We start from the raw sequence: 21,015 nt of genomic DNA, 5'->3' as shown, positions 1-21,015 counted from the left end.
AAGTAATTGGAAGATCAACTCAGATTTACCTGCCAAAAAGCAAGTTCAGTTCTTCTGGACTATGACAGAACTTCGTGGAAGGAATTAATAAGATAACATGTGCTCCATCGTTTTCTGCGCCCAGCAAACATAAACAGTGTAGCCAGAAGAATCTATTTGTGTAACTGAAGTTGACAACATATAAAACCCACAAATGTTCATTTTGGTATTACAAAAGCACTTGATAGCTCAAGTCTGGAGTAAGGGTCAAATATTTATGTGAACACATCATACGATTGCTGAACATTTTAGCGTCATGTCCTAGAAGTGGGCATTTATTAAAAAAAAGGAAGAGAAAATACACAGAGCTTTTCACAAGAGGTGTTCTGACAGTTCAGAAAATAATCAATTAGTAACTTTTATCAATAAATTGGATCATGATCTGGAACAATTCCTTTATGTGTTCAGAGCCCTTTGATAGCCAAAATGTTGATCTACTTTAAAAATGAACGTTGGTAGAGCATCTGAGGCATTTCAGAAAAGGTTAAATTACTCCATGATTTCATTTGTTTGCTTAGCTACTTCAAGATGTTCCCATTTATGACTAAGCTGCAGGTGCTATTCTGTTTATTTTAGTGCCTGTAAACCAAGCCCTTGAATTGAACAAAGCAAGGAAAGCATTAGGATTCAAGTCAAAAAGGAAGGAACTGCAGGAATGCTTCCCGTTGAACGTGCTACTTTCTACCTTCCTTCATAAGCATGACTGAACATTACACAATCATTTCTACAAAATGAAATTTCTTGAAAAAGATATACTTTGCTTCTTTTTATTTTTATACACTATTACAGATATTAGCAAAATTTTGTTATAATATTTGGTGTAACAAAGATTGATATTCGACCTCTTAAAAAAATGCAGTCAACTTCTATAGGACAGAATTTCACTTATTATTCACATTCACCAATAAACTAAAAACTAATTAGACATGAATTCAAGATAATGTAGCATAATTAGGGATTACTAGCAACTTCAATTCAGGGGATCTTGCAAACATCAAAATGATTATGTCTGAACTGCAGCTCAGTGCACACATGCAGATGATACTCAGTTAAGTAGTCCCTACTCATCACCTTAGGACAACTTAGAAAAATCTCTCTTTCACAAAACTTTTGCTGCATATTGACTTGTACCAACACAGCTACTTTCAGATATTAACAATGCAAACAATAACTTGAAACCATGGAAACCAGTCAACTCGTTGCTCTTAACTTCTGAAACTAAAACTTTAAAATTTAACCTGCTAATGGACAAAAGAAGATCTTAGAAGGTGACAGATTAATGTTTAAATAAGAGATAAAAATCAACATTCTGTACACCTTAAGCAGCAGATATATACCATGCGTTCTTTATTTGATTTGCACTAAGTGCTTAAAGTTTATCTAAAACATTCTCTATCCTGTTCTTTTTTTATTTATGATCACGTAAGCTCCCTGTAAAAAGCACAGCAGAGCACTGGTCGATAGCTGGCTGAATATGAGTCAGCAGTGTGCCCAGGTGGCCAAGAAGGCCAATAGCAACCTGGCTTGTATCAGGAATAGTGTGGCCAGCAGGACTAGGGAAGTGCTCGTCCGTCCCCCTGTACTCGGCACTGGTGAGGCCACACCTTGAGTACTGTGTTCAGTTTTGGGCCCCCCACTACAAGAAGGACATCGAGGTGCTGGAGCGTGTCCAAAGAAGGACAACGAAGCTGGTGAAGGGTCTAGAGCACAAGTCTTATGAGGAGCGGCTGAGGGAGCTGGGGCTGTTTAGCCTGGAGAAGAGGAGGCCGAGGGGAGACCTTATTGCTCTCTACAACTGCCTGAAAGGAGGTTGTAGCAAGGTGGGGGTCAGTCTCTTCTCCCAGGTAACAAGCAATAGGACAAGAGGAAACGGCCTCAAGCTGCGCCAGCGGAGGTTTAGGTTGGATATTAGGAAAAACTTCTTCACTGAAAGGGTAGTCAGGCACTGGAACAGGCTGCCCACGGAAGTGGTTGAGTCCCCATCCCTGTAAGTATTTAAAAGACGGGCGGACGTGGTGCTTAGGGACATGGCTTAGTGGTAGACTTGGCAGTGTTAGGTTAATGGTTGGACTCAATGGTCTTAAAGGTCTTTTCCAACCTAAACGATTCTATGATTATGGTATGTATTTAACTGTCCCGAATGACTGGTTTTACTTTGCAAGTTATTGAAGTATTTAATCTTCTCTGTTCTATTTCCTTTAACTAGAAAGAAAACAGAGTCCTAGCAACAAATGATTAACATGTCTGACTTACAAGTTCATGGGAACATCTTGTCAATTCAATTTACACTGGATGACATGACACATTTTGAATAGCAACAAAAGTACAATTGTGGGCTAATTAAAGGTGGTGATGGAAGTTTTAAGATGATTTTTGCATAGTGCTGCTGTCCTGCTTAGACAAAACCATTGGGTGAGCTACATCCATAAGATTTTGAAGGCTCCCCTAGTGCTCCCAAAGATAACTCAGTTAGCTACATACATTACATACATGTGTTCATCACATGCATGCCGTGTGGGTTCAAGTGCTCATCTTTCTCAACTAAACAGAAGCAGTGACACAAAATGTTGGCAGTCCCATAATACCACTTCATACTATTGCCAACTCTTTTACTCAATACATGTAAATTATTCTCCATTGTATTTGTCATTATCCTAGAGTCAGAATGAGGTCAATATGCTTCGCATTTCTTATAGCCGTAGCTGCTACTGGAACTGGACAAGTATGTTCATTTGCTTGGCTTAGAAGTATTACTTTCTATTACAAACTTCAAAAAGAACTTAAAAGGGAAAGAACACAGTTGCTTCATCACTTATATACCAGCTATCATTTAGATTCATGGCTTCAGGAGGACAGCCTCTTCCCTCCTCAGTCCTCAACTGATGCTTTCTCCAAGTTACACCTACTGATATAGCAGCGTTAAAGAAAAATTATTACACCTTACCTGAAAGCAAACAGAACAAAGTGTCACATTACGTTTGGTAACAATGAACCACTGCTCAACTGCTCATACCCTACATCGTATTAAGTGACCTAATTTTTTATACAACAGTGAAAAAAGGTCAGAATGTGAATGCAATTACATCAGTTGTAATAGACTTACACCTTGAGGTATCTTCCCAAGAATTAAAGTGGGATTTTTTCATAGCTACAATAAGGATGCATACTAAAAGAATGTTAAATTCCATGCATTTAAGCACAGACTTTCAGGTAGAAAAATACCCAAACCACAAAACCTCCAACACCAGCTTCCTAAACATTCCTAAGCATGAAGATATATCATAAACATTAATATTATGACTTTAACAGAAAAATAAATAAATGTTGTTAAAGACAAAACAATACACTTTACTAAGCAAAAGCCAAACTTTTACTTCTCAAATCTAACAAAGCCAATAAAACTCTCTGTGAACAGGGTAAGACCACAGGAAGGAATATCACTTATTGTTTCTTTATAAGTACAGAACCAAGATTATAAGTGACCAAGCTTAATCCCCAGATCAACACCCCTATTCTAAAATAACCAGAAAAAGTATGTTATTAGTATGGTGCCTGAAAACTCTAATGTTCTAAACAGTTTAATGCTATAATCCACAGTCCATGCCCTCAGTGCTTTAAGAACCAATTTCTCACGATCTCCAAAGCTAAAATGAACTTGAATTCCATTTTCCATACTGAAATTAGCTAAAGACTAACAGGGCAGAAACTCTGGGTCAGGAGAGTTTATGTTGCCTAAGGCCACTTTCAAATAACTCTTACCTGTTAAACTATTGTGTGTTCCAATATTTCATTCCCTACAAAGCTTCTTGTTTAAAAATAAATAAATAAATAAAAAAGGATAGATGGTAACCATAAAATTGTTTACAGTAGATTTCTGCACAAATTGCTACACTTAACATCCGTAACACATCTACATTCTGTATTTCTTGGGGTTATCTTTTAATACAACTTTAAGTGGAAAAAAAGCCATTAAACCTTCCCCTTATAAAGCAATCATTCTCATCTCCCTTAATTATAAAGGAGAGAAAAAAGTCCCCTGTTTATGCAGCAATGGCAGTAACCAAGAATAAGCTGATCAAGAAAGAAACATAATGGCCTTCAGAAATACTTAAAATCTCAAGAACCACTCAACAGAAAGTTAATAAACATAGAAAAAAAGGCCTCTTGTATTCAAAGATATAAATTTCACATATGCAGACCTAAAAATGAGGAAGCCTGACTGCAAAAAATTATTTCCTTCACTAATTATTTCCAAAGATCACCTTTAAGGAAAATAATATTAAGAAATTTATCATGAAAGTAATAACACAAAGAATCAATTTAACACTGATATGATCAGTGTAAAAAAACCCAAAACTGTCTGTAACACCTGCTACCCCCAATTTAAAGAACAGGATATTTCTGAATTAAAAAGGAAGAGACACCATTAATGAAGTCTGCTATACGAATATAGAAAGCTCCTGTGCAACACTGCCTTATTATTACAAAGCTTAAACAGCTCTTAGTAATGATTATTCCTTAATTCAACATAGAACAGCTGCCACCACTAGAGTATCTACTTCAAATGTTTAAAAAAATTAAACTACAGTTATTGACTAATTAGGTCCAATGGTATAGCGACTACACATAGGGCATTTCTGTTAGAACCACCAAGTCCACTTGCAATTGTGCTAGCTGACAAAATTACCAGTCTCTCAGATGATTTTCACCACCCAATTTCTGGTTATGATGATCCTGTCCCCACTGCTGGGTCAGCTGTCGACATGGGTGCTCCTTATCCCCAGAGAGCTCAATCAGCTTAACGAGTTTGAACCAAGTTACCTTTGCTAACTTGGCTAACCTGAACTGAAATGGTTTAGGAGAACAAACCTGAGCAGGCAAAAATCCCTGGTAGGCATGGAATGAGAAGCTCAAAAGACAATGTGTATCACCTTAATCATGTTTCAGTAAGTTATGTGGCTGAATAGTTCTCTCCCCTCAGCTGAAAATGTACTTCAAATGTGGAATAAACTTCATGAGCTTCAGAAAGCGAAAAAATTCCTTAAAACACAGGCTGATATATTAAAAAATATTTTTCCCCAATATCCTTCTGCATAATGCTAATGAAAAAGCTCTTAGTGAACATTTCTTTTCATGAACACATCGAAACTAGAATAACAGTCAATTTACGAACTCATAAGCCTAAAAATACTTCAAGCCATAATTTTTCTCCTACATAATAGTTTTAATTTTATTTGTATACTAGACATTTTTAGTCTCCAGCAGCATAACAGAAAATATACTTGCTTTAGTATTCCTTCTGATACGTGAGATATTTCCATCATTTAACAGTCATCAAATGTAATTTTTTAGGGTAAGTATGTTTCAGAACACTTTGGTTAGATCCATTCACTAACACTACAACACACAATGTATTTAATCATGAATAAATCAGTAAAAAAAGGCTGAAAAAATCTATGCAATGCCACTCTTTACTCAAAGATACACTTCTTGAACAGCATTAAAAATATTTTTGCCAAAAAAATATACTACAAAGTTTTATTAGAACCCCTGTTGGAAAGCTACTGATAATCTGATGGAAACGAGATATTAATTAAATGTTATTTGGTCAGATACAATTACTATAGCCCAGGTTTCTCTTTTTCTCTTGCCTTATTTTCATTATTTCTTTTCTAGCATCAGATCATAGTTCATTTCTTCCCCAGATCATTTCAGTACCTGCTTTCCTTCTCAATTCCGCTTCCTGAATTCTCTCTTTTTTTCTATCCTCCATGTATCACTAAATCACTTCTCAGCTTCCACTTTACCCATCAAAAATGCTCTGTATACCATCCTTCCTTAATATATCTTTTCTTCTCTTGACCATGTTTCCTCAGTCAGCCAGCATAAGCCTTGGCTTAGGCTTTCAAAAGCCTACCTATGGATGCCACGAACCCACAGACAGATCAAGGAGATGCTATGGAATTCTATCTTTTGGACTACCTTCTGACCCCATTACTGCCTCAAATATTTGAGAAACGGTAGATGTAGAACTTTGCCTATGTTCAAGAGCCTCCAGTCAACTATCAATCTGGTGTAGTCTGCAGAAAAGGAAAGAGAATGGTATGTAAGTACTGTCTAGTGTTCTATCCATCCTCCGGTTTCAGATTTCTAGTTTGTCTCCTTATTGCCCACCTTTGCTCCTGCTCAGAACTTTCTCAGGGCAGAGAAAGATGAACTATTAGCTGAAACAGGTTGTTACCATCTGCATTTCACCCTTTCCCAGAGATTCCACCTTTCTGTTTTCCCAGCTCTGCGCCAACAAGTTTTTAAAAATCAGGCGTATTTTACAGGACCTGGTAAAAGAGCAGTCAAATGGTTAAATGGGCAGAACAGAGGAAGGGTGGAACATCTGGCAGAGGAAGGAGGGAGTCATTAACCACTCAGCTTGGATCTACCGCAGCCAGAGCACTTTGCCTCACCATGCTGATCTGATTCCAGAAGAAATCACCAATTACACTGTGCTATTCATAGAAGCAAAGAAAGTTGGTTGAAACTGTCTACAGATGTAGAATTAATTATCTAAAGCTTGATTCACACTGGAAGATTTACAATTCCTATAACCACAAAGATAGTTTACATTTTGCAGAAACTGATAGCATTTGCTCAGTAAACCCTTTATCTTATATCAAGTGAAAGTATTTGAGTGCTGCTGCATTATTTGACATTAACGTAAAGAAACATTACAGTAAACCCATGCAAATTCAGAAATAATAAAGACCGTATAATGAAGTAGTAACTTCTCTTGAATCAAGTATTTACTAGAAACACAATAAGGAAGCACTGCCCTCATAAACTGGATATTAAAATCCTTCTGCTGTTCAGAAACTCCAAATAAAATTAGTCTTTAATATATTAACTGGGAAATGGTGAGGTTTTCACCCATTCCTATAACTTCACACACAGTTATGCGAGGATGTTGTGATCATTCTCAATATTTACCTAAACTATATAAGCCAAACTACAGAAACATTGGAAATTTTTAAAGAAATACCAGCAAGTCGCAAACAAACGACCTGTTAACTGATCAACTTTGCTTTTGGAGCAATTCCCCAGTATTCAGTGATAGCAAGTATTATTAGCACTTTCACTACTTGCAAATTGAATTTAAGTTTTGGATTTCTTACCTGAAAAAACTTACTTCAGGGTTTGCAAAAATGCATTAATCAGTATGAGTTCACCTACTCCTCTGGAGTAAAAGCATTAAATTCTGCAATTTTACTAAAGAAACCCCACTTTGTAATAGTGAAAAATTTAGAAATGAGAACTGACATGCAAACACACAGCTTCATCGTCAATTTTGCATTCAATTTCATAACAAATGCTGCTGCACAGTGATACTAAATCAATGAGAGTCTGAATTGATCTATTTTCAGAATTTTCTTACTAGGAGTGTACATAAATTTATTTCCTTCTGTTGGATGCAAAGCAAGCACAAGTACAACTATCAAAGGAGAATGTGTGAACAAGCATACTGCCATCAAAAAAAATTATTGATTTGAATCAATAGAAAATCTGACACATCGCTACCAAATGGTGTCAAGAGCTGATTCAAAAAGCTTTTTAAAAATATTTCCTAACTCACACAGTTTACAAGTCTTCAACAAATACCTTATAAATATACTAAGTATATTTATAAGTAAGTATATTTATATTTATTTATAAATATACTAAGTATATTTATAGAGTATAGCTGTACAAAGAGTACAACTTATATATTGAAAATCATTAGCAAAACATTAAGGCATTTCTTTTGGTTACCTGTCTTGAGTTGTATTTTCTATGGAAAGATATTTTTAAGATGATATTTTTTAAAGATATTTTTAAGATGCCATTTTTTAAAGAGAAAATCCTAAAAAATAACCTACCAAGTAACATGGTATCATAATGAAAAAACAAATGCACCAAAATAGTTAACAGAGATTTACTAGTCCATCCAAAACCTCCTAAAATGGTACAATTCAGACCAACCATAATGAACATAAAGATCTCATTAATTTCTATACAGTAATCTCAACACATTCAGCAAGCTCCATTGTCAAAATACACACATTCCAAGGCCCTTGTCTGCCTGATTACCACCAAAGACTGTAAAAGCACAAACACACTCCTTTGCTTTCACACTTCCAAAGTTATTTACATAGAAGAATGAAACCTGCCGAGAAAGACGGCTAATTTACAACATACAAAAATATTGATAACACATACAACTTACGCAGCGTTTTAAAACAAAAAATGAGATTAACTGCGACATCACGTTCTCTCAGATAAGTATAAACACTTACTAAGAGCATAATTCACAAATTACACTGAGTACCCATCAATCTAAAAGAGATTACCTATACAGAAAATTGACTGCATCTATAACACTGTGATGCTAGAAGGAATACATCCACCACAATGACACCCATACACAGATTTCTTTGCTTATGTTAAGTCACAACTATTACTTTCCTAAAGCTTTACTAACATGTGGTTCTAAATCCCGAAAAGCTTTAAGCATGTGTTCAACTTTGTGCAACCCATTTAGTCTCATAAACACATGCTTAGAGCTTTGCTGGATCACAACTTTACCAAACAATACATTTTCATTTTCAAAAAAGGGGAACAAAATTAAGGATTGTGCCAGCAACTTAATTAGACAGAATGTTAGTAGCTGGAATTCTATGCCTCTGCAACTTTTTTTGTAGAGGAAATACTGAGAAACTTGCCACTTCATGAGACATAAGAGCCATTTATGGGTATTAACTGGACTTCACTGAAAAACACTAACAATTTGAACTCCATTTTAATGGTTTCTCTGCTGAATTTTTATGAGCTACCTCTTTTACATTTACATAATAAAGAATGACTGGCAAACTAATTTTAATGTCTTTACAATTTTTAATGACGTTTTCAGAAACTGTTCTCTAGGCTTCCAGCAGACTTCTAACATTAGAAACAAAATGTGGAAAAAAAAAATACAATTGTCCATCCTTTTCAGGGATATAAATTAGGGCTAATGATCTTGTAAATTCAGTTTGAGGAAGGTACAAAACCAGGCTTTTTTCCTCTTTTTGTCTTTATTTTTAGTGCTCAGTTCATTTGTGTTTCACTAGTTGGTGTGAAGATCAAAAATGAGCTTAACTGTGACTTCTCTCTCACTTTGTTGCTTTTGGCATCATGCCCAGGTTTAAGCCAGTTTTCAAACATTTAATTAATGGCTTTAGCCAAGTACTCAAATATGAAATGTTAAAATACTGTCTACTGAGTCAACGATTACAGAGATCCAGTTTATTGCACAAGTGCAAAACTGTTACATTAACATCTGGATTTAATAACAGTAATCTGAACACTATTTAATAAATTCTGTAATGTGCATTTGCTTTGGAGTTTCAGGATATTGAAGATTTTTGTGGCTGTGGCTTCAACAGAGCCTCAACAACACTGAGGAGTAGTTTTACAGCAGCTGTCAATCTTTACCACAGAAGAAAAGTTTGAAAAAGTTTTATTCCATAATTACTATTATGCAATTTAGGCTCTTGAACTTCAGGTGATAAAAATGCTTAAGAAACAATGCCAGGAATAGTGGTTCATTATGCTCAAGGCAGGACAGAATAATTTCATTTAAAGAAGCAAACATGAAACATTCATGGTTGTCAAGTACAAACAGACTTAATTTCGGTTGTTGATCTCCTTTTTAAGCATGCTGCTAAAAAGTAGCAGATACATTCACAGTAAGAAACAAAAGTTGCAGATTTACTAAACCGGGAGATGAAGTGGACTGGTTTGCCAAGTCTAATCAAACCTGCTCTTCTTCATGTAGCCTGAATGCAACCCTAAAACACACCTTACCTTCAGGTTAAAGGAAGCTTCCCTATCTTTAAGTGTTTCCAGTTGCTAATTTTTTGACTAACACTACAGTTCTGGGGTTTGTTGGAATACATCAGCGCTCCAGATACATACCACCTTCTGTGTATATCCAGAAAGTTTTGTACGTCTTGCTGTTCTTCCATTCTCTGGAGCGGTTCTTAGCCAGGGAAGTTGTGTGCAGTGTCTGGCTTTTTCTGTAGAGGTGGAGCCAATGCTCTGTTTCATCTTAGAGGGGCCTCAGTAGAAATTATCAAGGAGGCTTTAAGTTTGATGCTCTGTCTTGGTTATTCTGAAAATAAAACCACTCCTCCCACCACCCCACCCCCCCCCCCAAACAAAACACTTTTTCCCATACAAAAGATGAGGAGGGAGGGGCCAGGATCAGGATTTTCACCATTTTGGTACCAGCTGAACATCAGAGGCACACAGTTCCAAAAGTGAGAACGTTTTAGTTGACATAATATAAGTTCCTTATTTTACTAAGCTGCTCGAGTCCCTTCCTAGTACCTATTGAAATAGAATTCTATCGGCAGCCATTAAACATTCTTAGTTACTCCCTTCAAGAAAGAAGTTTCTCTCCTCACCTATAACTGGATTTATTTAATTAAAAAACGCATTGGAAGTGCTGTGCTATTAAGTGCTCTGATGCTATGCTGGTACTAGCCCAAGTCACTGCAGAATAATTGTTGAAAATAAACAAAATGCTATGTAGGCCAACGTTTTACCTACCGATATCAAAACTACTAACATTTAGAAAAAGTCTAGCATAATCCGTGAAGGCTTGCAAGTGTGACAGTCCTTTTAAAAAGAGAAAATATTATTTAGTCAACATAAAAGAATTTTGACTTAAACATTAAGAGATGATTAAAAACCACTCATATCAAATGGCAAAGCAAAAATATCATAATAACTTGCTCTTAGCTTATGTAACATAGGTACTGCATATCCTCAAATTCCTCTTTGTATGAGAGCATATCTCTTGGAAAACCTTCCATTTTAACAGGATTATAAAAACAGCACAATTTAAAGCGATACACTGCTCAATAAAAAATAGCAGCTTTATAAAAAACTGTATTTAGAAAGTTTTAATTGTTTTAAGATATAGCACTTACCTTGTATTTCTAGCCTCCTTCTATAGTGTTTGTTTCAGCACATTTCTGGTCAATCTGAAAGTAAAGCTAGGAAAAACAAAAAAATCACAAAAATGTCACAAGGATTCTTTATTTTCAAAGTTACATATTCTATTCCATCTAAGAAATTAAAACCTTAAGAATACAACTTCCTCTTTCTCAGTTTTTGCAGTTTTGTGATGTTAAAGTATCTTATTAGGTTGAAAATCCTTAGAGTAAACTAATTTCAATATGCTCTAAGCTCATTTTTAGCACCTTTCATATTACTACTCAAATTCTAACACACTAATCATTTGTCTTTCCAGTTACCTCTAGCAAGAATAATAGTGCTAGAGGTGCATCACCCACTCCTTTTAACTCAACTACAATATGTAAGACCAGTCCTAGCTCCTTCAAGCCCAGCTTGAATAATTCCTTAGAGCTGGAATGTCTTCACACTTGGAAGTTTAAGTGTTAATTATATCTATGCACTATAACTTCATTTAATAGCAGAAATATAGTTTAGTTTTCTAGATTCCAATATGAAGGAACCTTAATAAAGAGGAAACTATTCACAACCACATTTTGGCTTTTTGCTATGACAACAACTCAAACATATCTGTTCCATCATCAACATTTCATTTATTAGTATATTTTGGATTATGTGTGTACATAAATGCATATACAGACACAGAGGATTATGTCAATGGAAACCTACTACATACTAAATTTAGAAAAGTTAAAAAAAAAAATCACAGTTAGCTTTAAGGCTGGTATTTATTAAATACCATTTCATACAACATTAACAAGGTTTTCCAGTTTTGGCTTTGAACCCATAGGTATCGCCTACAAGGTCCCATACATTGCTCAGCCGCACAATGTTGCTTTTGTTCTGACAGATTAATCCTAACACATATGGTTTTTCTTCTTTTAAAGGTTTGGGTGCTGAAGCTGATGTTATGGTTTCTTTACACATCAGTGAAAGAGGTTAAAAATTAAACATGTAAAAAAACAAGCCCAAACCAAAACATACAAGAGGAAGAGGTTACAAGATGGAAACGCCAAAAAAAGCCTAAAAAACCCAAATGGTCTACAATAAAAGGTATTCCCTCTTCCTTCCAACAATTATTTAATCAGTAATCTAAATGCTGTTTAAAAAACCCCCAAAACCAAAGCCACAATTAAGTATATTCCCTATCCAATATCATATTAATTCATAATTTCATCAATTATCTAATTTGATTTCTAGGCTAACAAGCAAGGGCTGCAATTCATTGAACATTTTACGCACATAAACACTAAATTTGGCTGAATATCTGTGTATTAATCTCCACCTTTAAAGGTTTTTTTTAATACCTCATTCAACAGAATCCCACAAATTAAAAATGGTAAATATGAAGGTGATTGTCATGTTACTGTACGACTGCTCCTAAAAATTCACCTGTATCATTAAGTCCAGCTTTCTACATTTCTCCAAATACAGCTAAACCATCAAAGTCGTTCTCTACTTCCAATAACGTACTAAGGATTTTCGGCTTCCAGATGTTTTTATTGTCTTAGTAACTGGTGTGATTACCAGACAGTACTCTGTCAGGTTTTAAATGCAAGTGATATCACAAAATCATAATTTGCCCTAACTAATTGCACTGGAAAGAAAACTTCAGGAAGGAACTAGATAAAAATGTCAAACATTAAGAAAATAATCTTATGAAACGCCAGCTGTGCCTTTGTTGAGAGCTTTAAAAGATCAATTAATTCAAAGCCTGGCATTTTTCCATCATAAAGGGAAAGACGTAGCGTGAGGAAGAAGTGTACCTATAAACCCATATACTTTCCCATAAACACGAACTTTCGAACATGCTGTACTCACAGTACAGTGTAAGCTGTTTTTTTTTTCCTAAAAGCTGACTGATTTTAGTCTAAATCTTTCAGACATATTAACAGCAAAATTATGAGATTTCACAGTGCTCTTTGTGAAACATGCAGGAAAAGATAAGTTTCTGATATTTACTTCATGGTTAAACAAACTATTCACTTTATTTTAAATCCTGTAGTTTTTTATTTCAGCTGTATTGCCTGCTGCAGCCATGAAGTCCTAGTATTCTCTCTCTCAACTGCATTGAGATAGCATAACAGCAGTTTTCTGCACTGCATACTTAGAAACCGATACAAATCCCATATAAACAGAATAAAGGCAAACGTATTTGCTGGCACAAAGGAAAGGCATTGGAGCACAGCTTTTTACCTCGCTCCCTCTAGTCCAAATAATGTCACTCTCACAAGTGTTAACCGATTTACGTGCATCTGAGATACAGACCTGTGCATACAATTGCTGCAGATACACTTGTTATTTCACATACAAATCTGATTAACCAAGCGCCATCTAAAATCTATGTATTTCACAAATAACAAACCAACCCCTTTAACAGCCCCTGGTCTAAGTGCAGCCGCTCTTTTAACAGGTAAGTGAACCTACGCTGTAGTTGCACGGTTTAGGTGACCAACGCCAGAGGTCTCAACTTCATTGCTTTGAACAAGGAAAAGCTTTCACTTCAATACACGTATTTTTCAGGCCAGGCCCCGCAGTTGTGCCTTTCTACCCACAGGCCCCGTACGTCACCCAGGAGTTTGTGTGCCTTAATAAAAAACATAGCGACTGCAGTGTAACACAAGGAAAACCTATCAGCATAAGCAGGGCAGAAGTCGAGCTGGGCAGAGCTCCAGGGGAGACACGTCCCAGCGCACGATGCGAGAGGTGCCGGCACCAGCACCCCCGCTCCCGGCTGCCTCCACCTGCGCGGCCCCGCGGGGCGGGGGAGCCCCCGCAGAGAGGCCCGGGGGGGTGAGGGGCCACCGCCGCCACCACGTCCCCAGGAGCCGGCCCCTGCGGGGATCCTGCCCTCCCCCGGCAGGGAGGGGGAGGGGGAGGCCGCCGCTGCCGGCCCCACCAGCGCGGCGGGCGGCCGCCCCTCCTGGCGCGGGGCCAGGGCGGCGGGGCGCCCTCCCACACGCCTCGGCCTCCTTAAGATGGCTCTGGCTGGCGGAGTGGGCGGCCACCCGCGGGCGGGGCGGCGCAGCAGCCTACCTAGGGGCCGGATGGCAGCGGCTGCCTGGCGGCTGCCGCTCACCGCCCTCCGTCCCCTCCCCGCCGGCGGCGGCCGGCCCGACTCCGGGGGCGCGGCACCGCGGCAGCGCTGCCACCCCGCCGCGCGTCGGGGGCGAGCCGCCGCCGCCCCGCCCGTCACGTGACGCACGCTCCCCCGCGGACCCCGCGTGGAGGAGCCCGGCCGAGCGGCGGCACCGTCCGACCCCGCTCCCTCGCTCGCTCGCTCGCTCCCTCCCCCAGCTGCTCGCTCGCTCGCTCGCTCACCCTTGCTCGCCACCGCCGCCGCCGCGGACATGTCCTCTCGCGAGCTCTGCGGCCGAGACCGCCCTCGGGCGCGCGCCCCGGCGGTTGGCCCGCGGGCGGGGGCGGGGAGGCCGCGCGCGCTGGCGCTCTGCGGCCGCTTCACACGTGTGGGAGGCGGGGGGTGGGGGGGTGAGGGGGCGGGCGGGGGGCGGGACGGCTGGGCTGCATCCGGGCACTTGTGCCCCTCCGCGTCCCCTCGCAGCGGGGCAGCTGAGAGGGCGGGCAGGTGCTCGCCGTCGCTCGCTCGGCTGCCGTCCAGGCGCATGGGAGCTGCCTCGAAAATGTTATCGGGGGTCCCTCCCCCAGGGCCTGAGGTGAATCACCCCCCTCCCTCACAGCGGCCCCTCGGCCGAGGCGGCGCCCCGTGAGGGCTGTGACCGCCCCGCGTTTCCAGGTACCTCCTCGCTCTGGCCGCACCTGGCTGGTGCCGGGAGGGTCCCGCCACACTTCACCCTGTGCCCGTGGCTTGGCTCGGGGGCGGCGGGGCCCAGCCGAGGGGCCCGGGGCTAGGCGGGATCTCCGCAGCGCTGAGGCGGGGCTGGGGTGAGTAGAGTGCACCTCCCCGCCGCGGCGCGTCGGCCCGGGGCGGTTCCCACAGTTTTCCTCCAGGTGCTGCAGTCGCACGAATTTGAAATTCGAAATTCGAAGCAAAACTCACGGTACGCCTTCAAACTTTGGCTGTGCAAACACACGTAAACAAGATGGGACTCATAACTTATGTATTTTCCCTTCAGGCTTAGCAATAAATGTCTGAGGTGACTGAACTTGACCAAACATCAAACCAATCAGGAGGGGAAAAAAAAAAAAGCATTTCTTAGAAGAGGTTTTAGAAACCTGATGATGTATGCTTGACAACGTGCAATAGAAAAAAATATGCATTCATTCTGCAAGCAGAATATGAGCATGCACGCACATAATAATTAGTTTGTTGCATGTATTATGCAACGTTGCGCTCACAGCAGCGAATATCTTACTAACAAACTATTCTGTAAGTACGCTGCATCAGGCCCATAATTACACAACTCTGCTTTTGTTCTGTATTTTTCTCAGCTCACAGATTAAGAACTGAGCTGCCACTCAGTGCAATGGTCTAGTACAGCTTTTTTATTATTTGCGATTTGCTAGTGTCCAGGAGCTTGCTGGGAGACTGCATCGTGCTTATGCTACATGGTAACAAAGCAAAACATGTTTCCTTGCTCCACAGAGTTTTTCAATGAGTTTGTTCAGCAGTGATACCAGAGGCAAACAGAATGCATAAGTGCATTGCAAAAAAAAAAAAAAAAAAAGTCAGTTTTTAATTTCTTATGGTTTTAAGATGCTAAACAACATTCTGGTATGATTGTAGACTAATGCTTTGACAGTTAAAGAATTACTTGTTCAAATTATTTAGATGGGTTGGAAGGGTTATTATGTGGTTTGCTTTTTAAAACAGGGTACATATCTCTTACATTCCTCTAGATTACAGTTAGCTAATCAGATTTTATCCAAGTTCAGAAACAAACTTAAAACAGCAATGGCCCGGAAACTTAGCAATGAACTGTGTAAAGATCTCATTAAAACCTGTAATTTGCTCCAGGTTTACTTCTGTCACCCTTCAAATAAAATAGTTCAGATGTGAGTCTGCTGTTAAAACCAGAAATGCGAACAACTACAAATAAGCACTCAATGTGTAGCATTTAATTAATCAAATTAGGATTACAAAACACTTAAGGAGAAATTGAATAAAACCAATTTGTATCTGAAATTTCAGATTTCTAAGAAAATGGAAAAAAGCTCTATAATAGCACAGAGATTAAGATCTTAGTCCTGCTTTGCCATTACGGTGTTTGGAGAAGGTCCTAAAACTTTCAAAGTTAAGGCAGAGCAATGATAAATGTACGAATTCAGCGGATGTCTATTGTGTCCAAACATCATTTTCTCAAACTGAGAGAAATGATATTCTAAATTCAGGACAATTTATTACATAAGACCAAACAGCTATTGCTGTTAACAAAAACAGCAGAAAAAGTAATGGAGATATTAGGGAAGTAGGTGAGACCAATACAGTTAGAAAGAACTGTGCAGTGGAACAACTATTGGAATACCTTTAGTTCAAGGCCTCTTTGCATGGAAAAATGCTTTTAACATGATCAGAAATTTGTAGGGATTAATTAAAGACATATACAAACTGATTCTTATTCAGCGATATTTGTGTTTTAACACAAACCAGGGATTCAACAGAACATAGCTACATCTCTATTTTTTACATTTAGTCTCTAAGGACAAATCAAGGAGGCTTCACCAAGTCATCCCAATGACCGTGCCTAGAACATGTATATTATCCTTCAAAATGACATTAAAAAAATGTTTTGGGAGTAGAAAGCTGGTCTAGAGAGTTCTAGGATAACTAATAATTAAACGAAAAAAAAATCCTCACCTACAAGTTCAATAGTGCACACAAAACTGAAAGTAATTGGGGGAAAATAGATTTATAATGCAAATTCTAACAAAGAATTTTGAGTGTGATTGGTACTGCAGATGAGATATCAGATAATTAGGCCAAAGAAATTATGTTATGACTTCTTTTCTCCTTCAAATGCACTGAATCACAGGAATATTTGCTGTGTTAATCTTCTTGGAATGGTTTCCATTCACAAAGAATTCTCTGTTTTCTGTTTCCAGACATCCTTTTGCTACAGAGAGATTATGTTGGCAAAGTTTAGTCTGCCTCTTCACCTTTTTTTCCCTTTACGTTAGCCAACAAATTTAACACATTTAAAAACCAGAAACATAAAAAGATTAGCTGTGATTTCAGGTGACAGTAACATATAAATCATATTTCTCTCTTGTATATAAGAACTGACATTACATGATTATTGCAGAAATGCGGATTACCTCTTTACAGAGTGTATAGAATATGGGGAAATAAGCATGTACAAGAACGTCATGCAAGAGGTGTAAAATCTCTTTAATGTCACGTTGCAGTCTAGATTATTCTAGTTATTTCAACTGCTGCATGTATTAAGGCATTGGCAATTAATTGATTAGCAGGGTGTAAATGTGCTCTATGTTATGGAATACCATGAGTATTCCATGATAAGGAACACTATAGAATACTAAAAACCTGGAAAAAAAATGTAACAGAGGCAAAGGTGTGTTAAAAGGTTGACATTAAACACAGTTGATACTAATTTCTTGAAGGTATTTGTGGTTCTTAAAACAGCATGGTGATACTAGCCAGTGAAAAGGAAGAGGCATTTAAAGCAGCAAATAACTATTTGAAAACAGTTTCTCCCATTAAATCACTCTATGGAAATTGTCCAGCCCCACAGAATAGCTCTTGTCTTTTGAGCACCACCTTTCCTGTCTTGGGCATGAACATGTACAACACTTCCTTCTTATTGCAGAAAAGTTCAACTAGAGCACTCAGCATTTGCTTCCAAGAATAACAATGAACACTATATTCCCTTTCTTACAGTAGAAGTAAGCAAAAGAAACAGAGATACAATGATTTTAACTGCTAGAATAATGCTGCTGTTTGAAAAGATGGACCTAACTCTCCCTCTGTTGCTTTCAAACTAGTGTCCCACTGTTATAAACTGCTAAACATGAAAAGCAGACAAATGACACAGTATCAGTATTTTAATATCCAAATTAATGCACAAATAAAAATATTTGTTGTGATTTATAACAAATACTTATTTCATCATGCAGTTGTAAGCTCTATATTTTAGGGAAGGATTGTTTATTTAATGAAACAATGCAAAACCTTTCTTAGAAATTATTCAGGAACTACAGATGCTTCTCAGTTCTAGTACAGGCTTTTATATAAAGAATTTGATTGTTCCAGAAGTGTAAATGCTGTGTCCCGATTTGTTAGTAAAGAAAGACAATTCATTATTTAAAACGTACAATAAAAATATTCTGCAATTAATTTTAAATTAGCACAAGAATTATCAAATTCACCCATAGAGTTTTGTGTGGTTTTACATGTCAGTCATATCGAATACAAGCAGTGGTAGTAAAATCATCAGTGTACTTGTCTGAGATGTAAAAATCTTACATGTGACACCTCAAAGTAATTTGAATTTTTTTCAAAACCTTTCCATCAGTTCTTTTCTCAAGCATATTAGAAGAGAGCAGGTTTATTATATGTCTTCTAGACCAACAACTCCGTATATGGGTTGATAAAGAGAAGACGCTGTTGTCCAGAAATATTAAGAATATCTTGCTGTCAGTCCTGCCTATATATATAGTTTCGTATGAACATGGAATTTCACTGCTGCTAATGCAATAACCAGTGCCTCTGATTTACTAATTATCAATAATGACTTGCTACTGTTGTTTATGGAAAGATTGTCTTACAGTTCCTGTATTCTGCAGGTCTTCTACTCTATTTTTCTTTTCCTGATATATAAATATTTGGTTACTATGTATGAGAACCACACTAGCTTTCTGGGGAGGAAATTCATATACACAACTCAATAAAACCACATTCTGTGTGAACTCTAGCAAAGAATTAAAAAAAATCTTAGGGTACTTTTTCAAGTACTGTTTTTCTTGTTATCCTAATCTTCAGGCGTTGTGACGTTCATTTGTAACATCCTTCTCAAGAAAGCACTTGAAGCCTGTATCTGCTAACAAAAATAACTGAAGTACTTTGCTTAAAACATAGCCAAATTTATGCTATTTCAGAGACAAGATTTTATTCATAGGTTGCCTTGCCAACCACAATTAGCACCCACTCAGATGAAGTGTATCATACAGTTACACCTCTCTATAAACAGAAATGCCGTGTAAATGAATTATATTAAACATAAGAATTTTTATTTATTTTTTGTTATTTATAGGCATAAGAATGTCTTGAAGCTGTTAAGAATTTTTTAAATGCTGCTTTAGAACATGTTGGAAATATGCCTTCATTGAAGCACTGAAAATAATGTAGTCATATACATAAAATTAATTTCTGCACATGAGATTAAAAATGAAGCATTTCAGAGCATTTCTGTAAATCTGCCTTTACCCAGAAGCACCAGTGGAGGACTTTGGTTTTTTTCTGTTCAGGTTGCAATTAGTACATAGGGTATGAGGTTTTTTGCTCAACATGAATGTTTATTGAATGATTAATCTTTAAGAGGTTTAATTAGAGGTTATTAGAATTCAAATGCTGAGAAAAGCTTTTTGTAATACTTCTTCACTGCTCCAGGTATTTTTGTCAGAAAGTAGTTCCAGTTTTTCCAGCATATCTATGGTGTATCCACAGTCCACAAAGGAACAATTAACACTGAAGCTCAAGAGAAGTTCAAATACAGGATATGACTGCAGAAATTGCTTGTTGTTAAGAAATTTTGATCATGTCCAAGCTAGAGGGAAAAGGAAGATACAGAGGAAACTTTCTAGTAACATTGCAGATGTGGTTACCTTATTTTCACTTTCTGAAGAGGTAAATCCGTATTTCTTTGAGTAGGTCCTTAAGTAGGCGATATCTTAGCTTTTGCAAATATCTATCATCTGTGCTCTTTAATCATTTTAGGCAGGTTATATCCTCAAAGATTTGGATTACCTGCAGAAAAATAAATGCAATTATTAGCCTTGGCTCCCAAGGCCAAATGTCAACTATGTATTTGATGGGGAATATTTCATTTCTTGGCGGAATTCATTGAGTAAATATCACAGTTTTGCCATGTAACTTGCAGGATTACAGAATAGTAGTGCAGTTAGCTTACAACCGAGCAAGCAATTTTGAAACTAGAATGAGAACTATGGCTTCTGTTAGTGTCATATAAATGGTAATTATTATATTCCAATACATTCCTTAAAGGCCTGAGATCAAAATAAGATTGACAAAACATGCTATGCAATGTAAAAATGACTCCTTTCTCCAAAGTGCTTTCTCCAAAGGTCTTTTTGAGTTATTTCAAATAACTGAGGGGAAAGTGGATAAGATGACTTGTTGATACAGTGTTATTTGGATTTGAATAAGCTTTTAACACTCCTGTTACAAAGGCTCTCACAAATGGCAGCATGGTTAAAAAGGGGTGGTTCTCTCACAGGCAAACAACTCCTTAAGTCCAATAGAAAACAAAGGATGGGAATGTTTATGTGATTCTCCCCCTATACTCTGCTCTCGTGAGACCCCACCTGGAATACTGCATCCAGCTCTGGGGCCCCCAACATAAGAAGGAGATGGACCTGTTGGAGCGAGTCCAGAGGAAGACCATGAAGATGATCAGAGGGCTGGAGCACCTCTCCTATGAGGACAGGCTGAGAGAGTTGGGGTGGTTCAGCCTGGAGAAGAGAAGGCTCCGGGGAGACCTTATAGGAGCCTTCCAGTACCTGAAGGGGGCCTGCAAGAAAGCTGGAGAGGGACTTCTTACAAGAGCACATAGTGATAGGACAAGGGGTAATGGCTTTCAGCTGAAAGAGGGTAGATTTAGATTAGATATAAGGGAGAAATTCTTCACGATGAGGGCGGTGAGGCACTGCAACAGGTTGCCCAGAGAAGCTGTGGATGTCTCATCCCTGGAAGTGTTCAAGGCCAGGCTGGATGAGGCTTTGAGCAACCTGGTCTAGTGGAAGGTGTCCCTG

The 21,015-nt window shown here is 38.4% G+C and overlaps 1 protein-coding gene across 10 annotated transcripts in view; it reads right to left on the bottom strand.

Moving 5' to 3' along the window:
* Positions 1 to 14,971, bottom strand: part of MRTFB (myocardin related transcription factor B) — an 88,567-nt gene extending 73,596 nt beyond the window's left edge. For 4 of the 10 annotated variants that reach the window (XM_087730694.1, XM_087730705.1, XM_087730703.1 and 1 more), the window contains exons 1-2: positions 14,410 to 14,542; positions 11,043 to 11,108 (exon numbers count right to left, since the gene is read on the bottom strand). The gene's annotated coding sequence lies outside the window, so the exon portion shown is untranslated. Of the gene's footprint in view, positions 1 to 11,042; positions 11,109 to 13,515; positions 13,534 to 14,409; positions 14,543 to 14,846 lie in introns of those variants that run through there. The other 6 variants (XM_087730695.1, XM_087730700.1, XM_087730699.1 and 3 more) reach the window with 5 other exon arrangements.
* Between the last annotated feature and the right edge of the window lie 6,044 nt (positions 14,972 to 21,015).

The sequence above is a fragment of the Nipponia nippon genome, unplaced genomic scaffold, assembly GCF_047370975.1.
Source record: "Nipponia nippon isolate SJK-2023a ecotype South Korea unplaced genomic scaffold, ASM4737097v1 scaffold_5, whole genome shotgun sequence".
Classification (NCBI taxonomy): Eukaryota; Metazoa; Chordata; class Aves; order Pelecaniformes; family Threskiornithidae; genus Nipponia; species Nipponia nippon.
Note: the sequence above shows the minus strand (reverse complement) of the source record. Positions and strands in the feature narration are given on the sequence as shown.